The sequence below is a fragment of the Castor canadensis genome, chromosome 9 (genome assembly GCF_047511655.1).
Source record: "Castor canadensis chromosome 9, mCasCan1.hap1v2, whole genome shotgun sequence".
In the NCBI taxonomy this organism is placed as follows: domain Eukaryota; kingdom Metazoa; phylum Chordata; class Mammalia; order Rodentia; family Castoridae; genus Castor; species Castor canadensis.
Genome location: NC_133394.1, coordinates 2,486,883 through 2,500,951, shown reverse-complemented (window position 1 = coordinate 2,500,951; position 14,069 = coordinate 2,486,883).

Here is a 14,069-nt window from a genome sequence, read left to right as displayed (position 1 = left end):
AGGTTGGTAAATAGTCCCTCTTACTAGGTGCAAGAGGGGGATATTTGGCATTTTTTCAGTGTGCACTTTGCTGTGTTTTGCTTTTGTCGGCACATAAACTGGTTCTTTGTCTTTCTTACCACAGTTACAGAATGTACTTGACTGAGGCTGACATCCTAGAAACTGTCACTATTTAGTAGAAGATCAGGGTTAGGCGTGTGTCTCAGGCCAACTCCTGGATGTCTACTTTTCCCTTTACCACAATGAAATAAAGCAAAGCAGAGAAAAGAAACGAGAGCAACAAAAATCAGCTGGTCTTTATTGAGGTGCCTCCTCCTTACAGGTTCAGCTCCTTGTGTTTTCAAAAGTAGGGCACTTGATACACGGCTTTCTACTGAAGTTCACTAATCCCAGTGTGGATAGTTTCAAATACATTCCCATACCCTTGATTTTTGGTTTCTTTTCTCCTCATGGCTGATAAAAAAAAAATTATTGTATTGCTGAATCATTCTATCATACGTAGTACTGATTCGTGGTGGTGGAACAGAAACCGTGTAACAACTGTCCTTATGTGAAACTGACTTGAGAGTCATCATCAATCTATCCTGGGTACTTAGATTTGGGTTGTTAGTGAATATCTTGGCAGATGGTAAGAAATCTTGACTTAATTAGAGATATTAAGAATAATTAAATGACTTTGACTTTGAAAATGATATTGTTCTTTTCTTTAGTGGCTCTTATAAAGCATTGATTAACAGAGAAGACAGGCCAAGAGTATAGAAACAATTCACACCCTCTGAATATTCAGCCTGGTGCTTTGGGTATACACACACACACACACACACTTTTTCCAAATTCAATGACATTTTAAAGCATATTAAATCATTATAATTATTATAAAGTGCTAAAGACAGCAAATCCCTAGCATGGTGTACTCTAAAATTGCTTCTTACTGTTCATTTTATTCACTAACCTTTGAGTATGTAATTCCTGATACCTAATAAATTTCAATTCTTCAGTAAATTAAAAAGTTGGAGAATGTAGACAGCCATAATGCAGCAACAAGGACATTTTAAAAAGTATTAATATGGTGATCTCTTTCTATTTTCACATGTAGGAGATTCTTCTTTTGCCTCCATGGTGTCAATCTTCTTGGGAGTAGAAGAAATTTTGCCCTAGAAGGGACGCTCATAGGAAGACCAAGAAAGCACTCGAATGCTGAAAAACAAAGCATGTATATTGCCATTTGGAAAAAGGTAGTTTCTTTTTTCACTAAAGATAGTAACAATTTCTTTCTACTTTTATTACTGTATAAAGTACATTGTTGTTCTCACCTTGTGCTGCCCAAACTTCAGCGTGACTAGTTCAAATTAATGCAGCCAAAGTCTGAAATATCAAATATAAAAGTGTACATAAAGCTCTTCAAAATGTTTTTAATCTTGATTACATGTTGAAGTATTAATTTTGGAATATATTGCATCAAATAAAATATTAAAATAAAATTCAGCTCTTTTCTTTCATGTGCCTATTAAACATAAAAGTCCATGCATGGTTCTAATATAATTTCATTTGGCAACACTTGCCAAGGCCAAAGGAAGCTTTTATAAGCATGATGCAGATGGAGAAAGAAAATGAATGGAACAATAATTTCAAACACTACAGTAACTGAGATGGATATCTTTTCAAACCATATCATGTGACTGAAGGAGAAAGGAGAGAATGAAACTGAAAAGCAATGCTTACACAAAGAAGGAGGCGTATTTCCTTTGTAAAGTTAAATGGTAGTGAGATGATCTTTCTTTTTCAAGAAGATGGATTGTAATATAATTTGCACACCATTTAATTGGGGGAATTTTTGCAATCATATTATTGAGACATATTGATGTGTAGCTTTGTCTCTTTGTCATTCTTTGATTTGGTGCAGAAGAACACTGGTCTTGTGAAATTAGTTAGGATGTGTTCTGTCTTTTAAAAAAATTTGTGAAGAGTTGCTACTACTTGTTTGTGAATATTTGATAGAATGCAGTGGTGAAACCACCTGGACAGGGGGCATTTCTTTATTTCCTTATGGGTAGTTTGATTCTCCTTAAATAATCTTACTCTATTTTTTCTTTTTACTTTGGTTGTTTGTGTCTTCTGAGTATCATGCTTTGTATAAATTATCTAATTACTATCAAATTATTGCTGCATCACTCCTTCATTACCTTTTTATTTCCACAAGACAGACTCTGCTTCCTTGTTTATGTTGGTTGATAGTAATTGAAGTCTTTTTCTTCTCTTGGCTTATACAGCTAAAGGTTTGTCAACTTTATTTTTATCCACAGATATGGCTTTTGCTTTCATCAATTTTTCTCTATTTCATGTCTTTATTAAGCTTATTATTTAATTATTATTTTCTTTCATTACTTTCTACTTTATAATTTCATTACTTCTACCCTTTGGGTTTAGAGACTTCTTTTTTCTGAGAGACAGTTTATCTCCTGAAGAATTCCTTTCTAGTAGGGCATGGTGGCATATCCCTGTAATCCCAGCATTCAAGAGGCAGAGACGTGAATATTGTGAATTTGAGGCCAGCCTGAATTACATAGCAAGGCCCTGTCTCCAAAAAGAAATCCTCCCTTACAAATTTGATGTCTTTTCTTGTCCAATGTATGACTCAAATTTAGGATGCTATGCTGCTTAGCAGTGGAGAAGGCAGAGCCCTGTCCTGATCCTTTCTTGGGGAGAGGGTTTCATTTCCTTCACCACTGAGTCTGATGCAAACCTTGGTTTGCTCAGGAAGTTACTGAAGTTCCTTCCCATTCCTGGTTCTCTGAGCGCTTCATTGTAAAAACGTTGGACTTTTGTCATGTGTTATTCCTGTGTTGGAGACAGCTGTGTGGTTCCTTTCCTTCATTTTACAAATGTAGTTTATCATATTGACTGAATTTCCCATGCAGGACTAATTTCCCATTCCTATGATAGATCCTAACTTGTAGGGTCAACCACCCTTTTAATGTGCTGCTATTGGATTTGCTTTGCTTGCATCTTGCTAAGACTTTAGCCTGTATATTCCTAAAACAAGCTGTGTGGTCTACATTCTTTCCAGTTTTCTTTCGTAATAATTCTCATTTTTTTTTTTTAGAAACTGGAAAGTTGAAAAAGGGCATTGCAGAAAGTCTGGGCCCTCACTTTCCTCCCTCTTCCCCTGCTCTCCAGCTTGTTAGGATTTTTGGCTTATTTATTTTACTTTTCTACAATTTATTTTTATTATTGATATTCTGGGGGTACATGATGACATCTACAAATTTCTTACAACTTTTGGTGGCTGTAGAGGTGACTCTCCCTTCCCCAGTGCTGGCCTTGGATGTTGGCTCCTCGGGAAGCTGCAGCTTTGCTCACACCAGTAACCTCGCTGGGACGTGCTCCAGGTCGCGCTCCCTAGCTCCCTTTTCCTTCCACAGGGTACTTCTACATTCGGCCAGATTACTCCACAGATTTTATGAATGTTGTGAGGCAAAACTTGCTTGAAAACTATTTTAATCAAAACCAGACTCTCTGGAATGATATGCTGTGTGTATGATTACTGTTGCTGCCACTTCGCTGCAGCTTGCTTTTTTTTAAGACAGGGTATTCCTGGGTACCCCAAGCAGGCCACAAGCCTGTGATCCATGCATCACTCCCTCTAGTGAGGGATTTGAGGTATGTGGCACCTGACTTGTCCAAAGATTGGTTTCTCTAGTGTGTGGTCGATGTCCACTCTGACTTGAACAGAATGCCTAGCTCTTCCCGTCACGTTAGCTCACCGACAGTGGAGGCTGTGCTTCCATTAAATCCAGGAATCTCCTCCCCATTGCCTTGTAGCACTCTGCACTTTTTTTTTTTCACAATGCTGAAAAACCTAGGGTCTTGTGCATGCTCGGCAAGTCCTCCACCTCTGAGTCACATCCCCAGACAGCACTCTACTTCTTTTGAGATGCTCTTGGGTGTGAACTGTCCCATATTCTCTGGCAAGTCACATCAGTTGCTCTGAGAAGGCATCAGGAGCTCTCAGTCCTTCTGTTGTGTGGCTTACCACTGCCGTTAGACCAAATCTGAGCCAGTGCTCTGGAGCTAGGGGAGGGAACAATCTGCTTTCTGAGTAATGCTCTCACTTTTCTTAGAACTGGGATGCTAGGTAGGGCATGCCACAGTAGCCTGAAGAATTCCTGGCCAGCACTTTTATCTCAGGACCACGGACAGGACAGTCAGGTATTGGTACTGACAGTTTGCTCAGGCCCAGTTAGAGTTTCTGTTCCATAAAGATTGATATGCAGAATAATGGAACTTCTTTTTCTCAACATCCCTGAATCCAGACTTAGTCTCAATCATAAGCAGCTGGGATAAGAAGAAATTTTAAACCTGGGCTTCTTACAGCAAGAAAATCTATCATCTTCAAACCCCAGCACCCCTCCTTTTCCCTCTAATTCCTGCTAATCCTCCCACACGACAGTCCCTTTTTACAATTAGGTCCCACTGTTATTATTAGCAATGATTTTCATTTTAAAACTGTTTTTAATACTAGCCAGGTGCCTGTGACTCACAATGGTAATCTTAGCAACTTAGTTTGAGGCCAGCACCAGCAAATAGTTAGCAAGACCACATTTCAACCAATACTTGCGTGCAGCGTGCATCTGTCATCCTAAGAGGGAGGCTGAGATCTGGTGGATTGTGGTTCCAAGCCAGCCTGGGCTAAAATGTTCACAAGACCCCATCTCAATGGAAAGAAGGCAGGCATGGTGGCATACACCTGTCATCCTGCACTACAGGATGTGTAGGACAGGAGTGTGAGTCCATTCCAGTGTGGCCAAAAAGTGAGACTTATTTCCAAAATAACCAGAGCAAAAAGGACTAGAAAAATGGCTCAAGTGGTAGAGCCTCACAAGTGCAAAGACCTAGCTTCAAACTCCAGTACTGCCAAAAAAACTTAAATGCTATTTGGAATATGTTTCCTTTCTTGTCTCAAGGAATATTATATTCAATTATCATCTTGTCAATTTTTGTCAGTGTGTGTTACTGAGGATAAACCCAGGCCTTGCGGATGCTTGGCAAGCACTTAATCGTATGAGCTATGCCCCCTGTACTTTTGTTTTTAATTTGTTTTTGAGACAGCATCTTGCTAGCTTTTCTCAGGCCTTCCTGAAACTTACAGTCCTCCTGCTTCCATCTCCTGAGTAGCTGGGTACAGGGATGGGCCACCTTGCCAGACTCTCTTGTCATTACTGGATTCTACAGTGAGAATATGAGCATACCCATATAAACACCAAGATTATTTAATTGGTTATCTTTAATAATGAATTTTTTACAACTCTATGACTCAATATTGCTTATTACATTACATATATTGAAATGGTTCCTTACTGGTCAATTAGGAAAATTTCAATTTATTGTTGGCAAAAATGTATTCAATTTTTTGTTGATTTTCCAATTCACATAATGGTTCCATTAACATAAATTTCTAAAATGCTCTTTTTTGCTCACTTTTAAGTCTTTTGATGTTTATTAACAAATTTCCTTCCACTGTGGTCATGTCAACGTATTTTCTCAGACTAACATAGTGTGAAGACTGCTCATACTTTTAGAGGAGTTAACTGACAAATGATTTCTATAGTTTAAAGAGAATAATGAAGCCTATGATTAAAAATTAAATTTTAAAATATTATGAAAGGCTTTTGTAACTTAGGTATAATTACCATGGGATATGTCTTTGATAAGCCTTGGTGTAGAAGTTGGGAATTAGGCCCAAAGTTCATGCCATTCCACTCTTTTACTTTCTCTTCTGAGAATTCTAAATTAATAATGACTCATTCAGAAAAGGAAACTTTATAATTCTCTCTAACGTCTACAGGTGTGCAGTATCAAAATTAGGCGTTCTATATTTAATGTTTTGGATAAATGTCCAGTAGAGGCCGCTGAGTTGAAAGTGTGCCCCACAGTTTGGTCTTGTTGGAAGACACTTAAAGACATAGTGCCTGATGGGAAGTTTTCAAACACTGAGGACGTGACCTTGAAAAGGGATCGTGGGATCCAGTTTCTTCTTTCATTTTCTTGCTCTATATAGGTAATCCATGCTTGAAAACTGTGATGACTATGGAATATTCCAGGAGCTGAGCCATGATGTTTTTCCCAAGACCCAAGGCAAGGGAGTAACCAATCATGGATCACAACTCTAAATTTGTGGGGCAAAATAACTGTTTTCATTTTATAGGTTAATTTTCTCAGGTATTTGTTGCAGGAAGCTCGCTAACTAACACAATGGCAACACAACCTAAATCCGTTTTCTACTCAAAACAGCACATGGGCCTGCAAAGTGTGTGTCCAGTAAAGCTTTCGTGTTGCTGGTATTGACTCAGTAGAAGTACACACAGTGTGTGGTCTTGTGTGTATGTGTGTCTGTGAATCTTTGAACGCATTCTTTAAATATCTGCTAGATTAATAAAAGCAGACTAGACAAATAAATACATGAGCACCAAAGACCTTCAGTAGATTTTCTCACCATTAATAGCATTTTTTCATTATTATTATTAGTCTAGTTTTTAATGACGTCTTGCCTTTTCTGCTTCTAATTGATCTGATAAAATTTAATCTCATACTCAATTTCTAATTGGCATTTCTTTGGTTTATCCTTATACATATACTATTATTCATATACTTACATTCTAATGTAAAACTAATATTACATAAAACATGGAAATTGATGTGTGAGAAATACAAGAAATTTAATCTTAACAAATTATTGTACTAGGTTCAGAACTTTAAACTAAATGTGAGGCATATTACGATATTGTAGAGGTCAATAACCTGAGCTCTGGAAATATAGTTTGTGACTAGGGAGAAGCTATGCAATTTAACCTCTGGTAAATTAGGGTATGTGTTTATGAAAATATTCATGTATGCATATTTGTAAAATGTGAGCGCAACAAACTCTCAAAATTTCAGAAAATAGTTGTAAAAGATTTGTATAATACTTAGTATAAAACTGGAGATCTATGAATACTGGCTATTATTTTCTACATGTTATTTATTGTAAAATAATTTATTATAAATTATAAGCCATATTTAATATAAAAATTTCCATCAAAATAGTATAGTCCTATCACTATGATGAACAATCTAGACACATCAATTATTTTTCTTTGTATTAACTATTTTGAATGTTAAATGAAACAAAAAGGAGATTTGTGTAGGTATAAGACTTTTTACCTTTTTCTAAATATAAGAGAAAATCTTTTGTCAAATATTGCACTTCTATAAATAGTTTAAAACACTTTTACCAACAAAGGGAGTTAAAGGGATTCAATATATTTGAAAAAAAAGGAAAATACGAGCTGTGAGATGTGGCACAGAGTGGCTCTGACATATGTATTATCTTACCTGGAATCATTTCATTATGAGGTCTAAAAAAATAGCTGTTCTTTGGGACTGAGTGAATATAGCTCTAATTTCAGCTCCTAATTTCAGGTTCTCATCTATAATTACTCTCTCTATGAGTGCAGAGTGGAGGGTTTTCTGTTACCTTGGGCTTGAGCTTTAATTTAAATCCTCAGATTTCCAAAATTCTAATTTAAACTGCAGAGCTGCACAGCTATGATCAGATTGTTCTCTTGCAAATGGGGTTTATAATTTGCGAATCCCAAATGAAACAAATCATTTAGCTTAACTCAAAGGAGCCAGTTAGTCTATACTTTCTTTAAAAAATGAAAAGAAAAGCTTAAATACAATTCTGAGAACCTAATAAAGAAGAAGAACTTACAGAGTTACTGTTGAATTATATACCCAATGGCAATTCAAATCTACTCCTTTGGAGAAATATTAATAAGTTAAGCTAAAGAAATGGCAAAATGAGAGTAGTCTTAAAAGTTTAGTTCCATGTAGCTGATTTTTCTTGATTGAAATTGAAGAGAAAGGACTTTTCCTTTTAATATTGTGTAGCACAGGTTAGGTGCCACTGTCCCTGTGGTAGACAATGAAACACTATCTCTCAAATCTAATTCTCCCAGGTATCTAAAATGTCAGATATCAAAGAGTGGTAGTGCTGTACACTTGTCTTCTTTCTTCCTTTTCTGCATATCTAGCAGAGCCTCTGGCCCTAACACTAATGGAAACAATGTACTTTGACCAGGTACAGAACGGTCATCTCCTGCAGTGTAACCAACACCTATCTGAGAGAAAACAATCACTTCAAGAGCCCAAGTGAGTCCAAGACTGTGACAAAAGGAGTATGAAAATAAAATCAAGTATCCCTTGAAGGTCTGAAAAGAGAGACAAGTTGGGATATTCATACTTACGTGGGCTTTGAGTGGAAGTAAGTCAATACAAAGATTCCAAGATGGATGCTGTCCTAGTCTTAGCTCATTTGTCCTGATGATGAAGGCCAGTACTTTAATATTTAAAAAAAGAACATTTTTGCACAAAATGGAACTTTTGTCCCAATGGTAGGAAAACTGCTCCATAGAAAGTCTATTGAATTGCTTTTTGTTTTAAGCACCATAAATAGCTTCAGGGATTACTTAAGTACTGGAAATAATAGAAAAATACATTCTGCTTGGTTATTGTGAAATTATAAGGCAAGTAACACAGATTTGGTTATTATGGGAGAAAAAACATAAATTAAGTAGGGTGGACACGCTAAGAGGCCACACACACCTGTAGCTGCCCATAGACAGAAAGGAACATTGGTAGTCATGGAGATTTGCTTTCATTATCTTTGAGTAGAACCAAGAAATAGGTTTTCAGTTATATGTGCTTGTTTATAGACATTTAGAAAACTGTCTGATTAATTTTCAACTGTCTGGAGCCTAGTATAACTAAAATGCAACAAGAGTTTGGCCATAGTTCACTTGAGCTGAAGTTTTCCTTTTAGGAAGTATAAATGGATTCCCAGAGTGCTAGTCTCCAATTGTGCTCCCAATAGGACTGCAGAGCTCTCCCACCTTCAAGGTATTTCATTGTTCCAGGTAAATAATCAGCCAAAATAATTAAATAAATTTGGTGGCTCAGGCAAAATAAACATGATTCACAAACAAGCAGACCTTGAAATCACAACAAATTGTACAAAATCTTAGCTATCCAAGTGAAGTAAGATTTCCAGGTGAATGAGACAAGAAGAAGCAGGAAATATGAGTTGTAGTGGAAAGTTTTTAATCCAATTTAACAGAAACCAATGTAGCATAGCAAAGAAGTATGCATATCTTTAAAAAGGATTGACAGAGTTCTTGAAAGTGTGGTGTATTTGCTTAGCAGTGTCAATATTAACTGATCCATAAAGGATTTGAAGAACACTGGGTGTAGGAGTGAAATAGTCTGATGCCTTGCCAACAGGGTAAGAAGCCAGATTCAAGATGCCACATTTCTATGGCCATACCAGGAGTTGGAGATTGGGAAGACCTTGTTTTGAGGTCATGAGACCCCCATCTCAACAAACAAGTTTGGTGCATTGGTTCAAAGCAATAATCCCAGTGATACGGAAGATGTATGTAGAAGGATGAAGTTGGGCTAAGCAAAAATTGTGAGACCATATCTGAAAAATATCTAAAGCACAAAAGACTGAGGGCATGGCTCAAGTGGTGAAACACTCACCCAGTAAGCGAGGCCATGATTTCTGCAGTATCACCAGGAAATACAGAGGAAAGAAAAGGAAAGAAAGGAAGAAAGGAGGGTGAGATGAAGGGGGGAAGGAAAGAATGAAGGAAGAAAGGAAAGAAGGAAGGAAAGGAGGGAGGAAGGGAGGGAGGGAAGAAAGGAAAGAAAGAAGGAAGGAAGGAGGGAAGGAAGGAAAGATGGATGTTTACCCAAGTATTAAAACTTTTAGTGGATGATTAGTTGCACTTAATACTAAAACATTACTGTTGCTTTTTCAAAATGCCTTGTGACATCCTTTTAATCTAGAAATGTGTACTGTTCATGGCACATGAAGACATGTGACATGTCGATGCATCCCACTGTTAGACCTCTGTTGGGAGCCATGAACCGAAATCTGACAAGGTCACTGTGGCTTAGCAGGATCCTGACAAGGTCATAGACTGCGTGCACACCACATCTCTCACTGAGGTTTTGGGGAACATGGACTGGCTCCCTTTGCCTGGAGAAAAGAAGCATTAACCTGAAGATGTTTGTTTATGAAAGGTTAGGAACAGGTGACATGTCCTTGGCAACCAGGCCCGGGATTTGGGTATGTGAAATCAGGCGAAACTAGGTGAGATCAGGGAGGGCTGGGTTTCATTAGTGAAATTAGAAGGGTCCAGGTTTTGTTTATGAAACCTAGGAGACTGGAGCAAGGACATTGTTTTTCTGGTAGAAACTCTCCTTGCACTGTACAACTTCTTACTTTGTCAGCCTTATGGTCATGCAACTCGTCATTCTTGAGTCCATTCCTGTGTCTCGTCTGTTCTTTCCTTTCCTGAGTCCTTTCAGGTCAAGGACCTCTGCAAGCCTGGCAGACCTCGGCACCAGCTGACCCCAAATGATGCCTTGTTTCCAAGGGGAAGTGGACATAATTTCAGCACTCAGTGGACAATGCCTCCTCACTAATACAAAACACCACATACCCAGCCAGTCAACACTTTGGGTTTACTCCTTTTATCTCACACTCTCTAATCCTAGCAAATATGACATTTGAAGTCAGCATCACTGTGAAAATATGAATAAAAAGTTCACTGAAGTCACCAGCAAGTGAATGCATGAAACTCAGCTCTGGAGGTCTCCTGGAGACATCCTTTTGCTCCCGTGTGTCCCTTCTGTAAATTCAGCATTCTCCTGATGCCCTGACCCTCTCTGTTCCTTTGGAAGAAAGTCTTTCATCCTCTCTTTTCAATTTGTGTGTTCATGAGTTTTAGTTGGTGTCACATACATCACTAATCCACTTCCTTGACCTCATGATGACTCTTTAGTAACATTTCATTCATTTCCTACCACTCACAATAAAAATCTCAAACAACTGCTGACAAGCACTCTTTGAAGCTCAGTTTTCCCATTTTCTGGTCTACATTTACTTCACTCAAAGTCACTTTTCTTTTGTGCCCTTCCCCTTATGTCTTTTTGGTCAAGAAAATACTGAAGATATTCTATTATGTTTTTTCCTAAACATTTAAATGGTTTTCCTCATGTATTAGATCAGTGATCTCCCTGTGTGTTTTACAGCTACTGTGAGGAAGTAAAATTCTTACTTCGTAAAGAAATATGAATGTTCAGTTTCCAACCTTCATCTGTTGATTTTATTTAAAAATGACTATTATTTGCCCATGTCTCATAGGCACAAAAATTTTGATATAAAGTAAGTTTTCTTAAATATTTATTCCTGAAATCTCTTTGCTCTATTTTTCTGCAGTTGTATCAACAAGAAAACTAAGTGCATAAGTTTTCAGTAAGTTGTGGTCCTAAAAATGTAGTTCTTTTCCTTACTTATGTCATTTTAATAATTTTAGAATATTGTCAAGTATAGCTCAGTCTTCCAAATAATTTTCTACTGAGTATAAATGGCCAATAAATACATGAAGAAATGCTCACCATCCTTGGCCATAAAGGAAATGCAAATCAAACCACATTGAGCTTCCACCTCAGCCTAGGCAGAATGGCTGTCATCAGTAACACAAACCACAGCAAATGTTGAGGATGTGGGAAAAGAAATCCTCCTCACTGCCAGTGGGAATGGAAATTAGTTCAACCACCACAGAAAGCAGCCTGGAGGTAACTCAGAAATCTACAAATAGGCCTACCATAGATCCAGCAACAGCAGTCCTGGGGAGTAAGTGGAATATGAAGATTAATTTTGAAAAATGGACTTTGGATTGTGATAGTTTTCCAATTGGGATCATAGTCACCAATCATTAAGATCTACTGGAATTAATTTCTGTAAGGTATAGCAATTTTTTAGATGGACATCTTACAAAAGTTTTTTGCTGTTTTGAGAATTTAAACTTTTGCTGCTACATAAACACAATCAACTAATAATTCCATGTTCTAAATGATTGTGAATGTGCAACAACACAACGCGTCATCAATATTTTGATGTTGACCTTGGACGAAGCCCTGAATGAGTGCACAAGCGGGTTCATTTCACTTTCACCATGCGGCATTTCTGACGTGGTGTCTGCTGAAGCCTCACCACCCAGTGAGGACCAGGACTCTGCTGAGCTGCGGTCGCGGTGAGCACGGACCCAGTGTCCCCCCGCTGACTGAAGGAGAAGCAAGGTCAGTGTTTTACAATTTATACTGTTGTTTGACGTCCTTCTACTAACCTTGTGTAAATGTCCTGCATCAGATGGAAGAAGGTACTTTCTAATCCTGGTTTGCAATTTTTGAAAGGATAAGTGGACAATGAGTTTAATTAAATCCCTTGCTTTCATCTGATCTTATGATAGGATTTATTTCTGATAGTCTCATAAACTATACTTATTAATTTTCACATGTGAACCACTGGAAAAGTGAAATCTTTGTTGCCAGAGACTTTCCTTTTCTCATGTTACTAGTTTCCTTATGTTTGAGTTAACCTTTGTAAATCTGTATTCCTGAGAAAGAGTTACCACTAAATTGTCTTCTTTTGTTCTGACTTTGCAAAAGTTTTTGTAACAACTAAAACAGAAAGGGTTAGAAGCATAGCTCAAGTGGGACAGCAAGTGCATAGCAAGTTCAAGCCCCTGGGTTAAACACTAGCTCTGTCAAAAAAAAAAAAAGGAGGAGAAAAGGATATGTGATCATGATTGTGTTTTTGAGCAGAGTATTTAATATGAGATACTTAAATTGAGATCAAACATATCTTTAGGATTCACTAAAGAAATTAAAGTGTTTTGGAACCATGGAGAGAGCACACCTGACAGAAAGCTGCGTGAGGCAAAGCGATGCGTGACTGAAACTTTTGAAGGATCAATCTGAGCCGTCTTTTTGATCATTACATTCAAATGATCAATATGGAAGGAAAGTTAATAATTAATTTTTCATAAAACCTTGAATAAAAAATTAAAATACAGTACTAAGAAAGAAGTAGATGAATCAAATCATAAATTATTTGAGACCTCTCAAAGTTGTCAGACCATCGTGGAAATTGCATAGTTTTTTTCAGAGTCTCTGTCACATTTTTACTCATGACAAATTTATAATTTAAATGGCATAAAATCCATATTGAAAACATCAAAAGTATTATTTTTCTTCTATACATATAATTAACATTTAATCAGAACAAACATGCGCCAAATATACTTACAAAAAAGAGAGAAATATTCAAAATTAGGATTTATTTTAAGGAAATATTTTTAGTGAGATTTTTAAGCAAAGATTTTTAGTGAGATTAAATTCAAGAAACAACTTTGTACATAAAATTCTGTTTTAATTTATTTCATGTTCCCTAGTCACCATTTACTACCCTCTGCAAAGAAATCCTGTCTTAGTAATACTTTGCAAGCTATATATCTCAAAACAGCACATTCCTCCCACCTTATAAACTATGGGGAGTAGAGATGAAAGCCATAGAAAGCAGATACAACAGAAGACAAAAAGAGAACACAAAGGAAAAAGTTCACATTTATTATACAAAACAGCATATGTTTAAAACTGTCTAGTCACAAGTTCGAAGCCATGAAGATTGCATTAGTTAAACAGAATTTTAACATTCATGAAGAAGACGGAAGAGAAGGAAAAGTGTTTTTCAGCTTTTTTAGTTTTTGCTGCATAGCCATAAACCACAATTCTTTGTGTCAGGGAAACATAGAGGTGATTTTAGATGTATGGATGAGGTGCTTGTGTCGCTCTCAACTCTCCTGGACTCAACTGGACTGATGCACAGCAAGTTTGTTAAACTTACCTTCATTTTGGAAATCACCATAAAGACCCAGTAGCTACCCAAGGAAGCTTTTCTTATGGCAAAAAGAGAAACACAGGGAGCATGTGTGCTTAAAATCCTAAACTCTTGCTTTAAAGAAATTATTTAATCATATATAGTCATTGAATTGCATGAAATATTGTTCTGCAAAATTACTTTTATAAAGTGACTTTTCTGTTGATTTGTTTTCCATTGTTTATAATTTTTCTAGTAATGTCACAAGTCCAAATGCAGCATGTTTTGTATATATATATATATA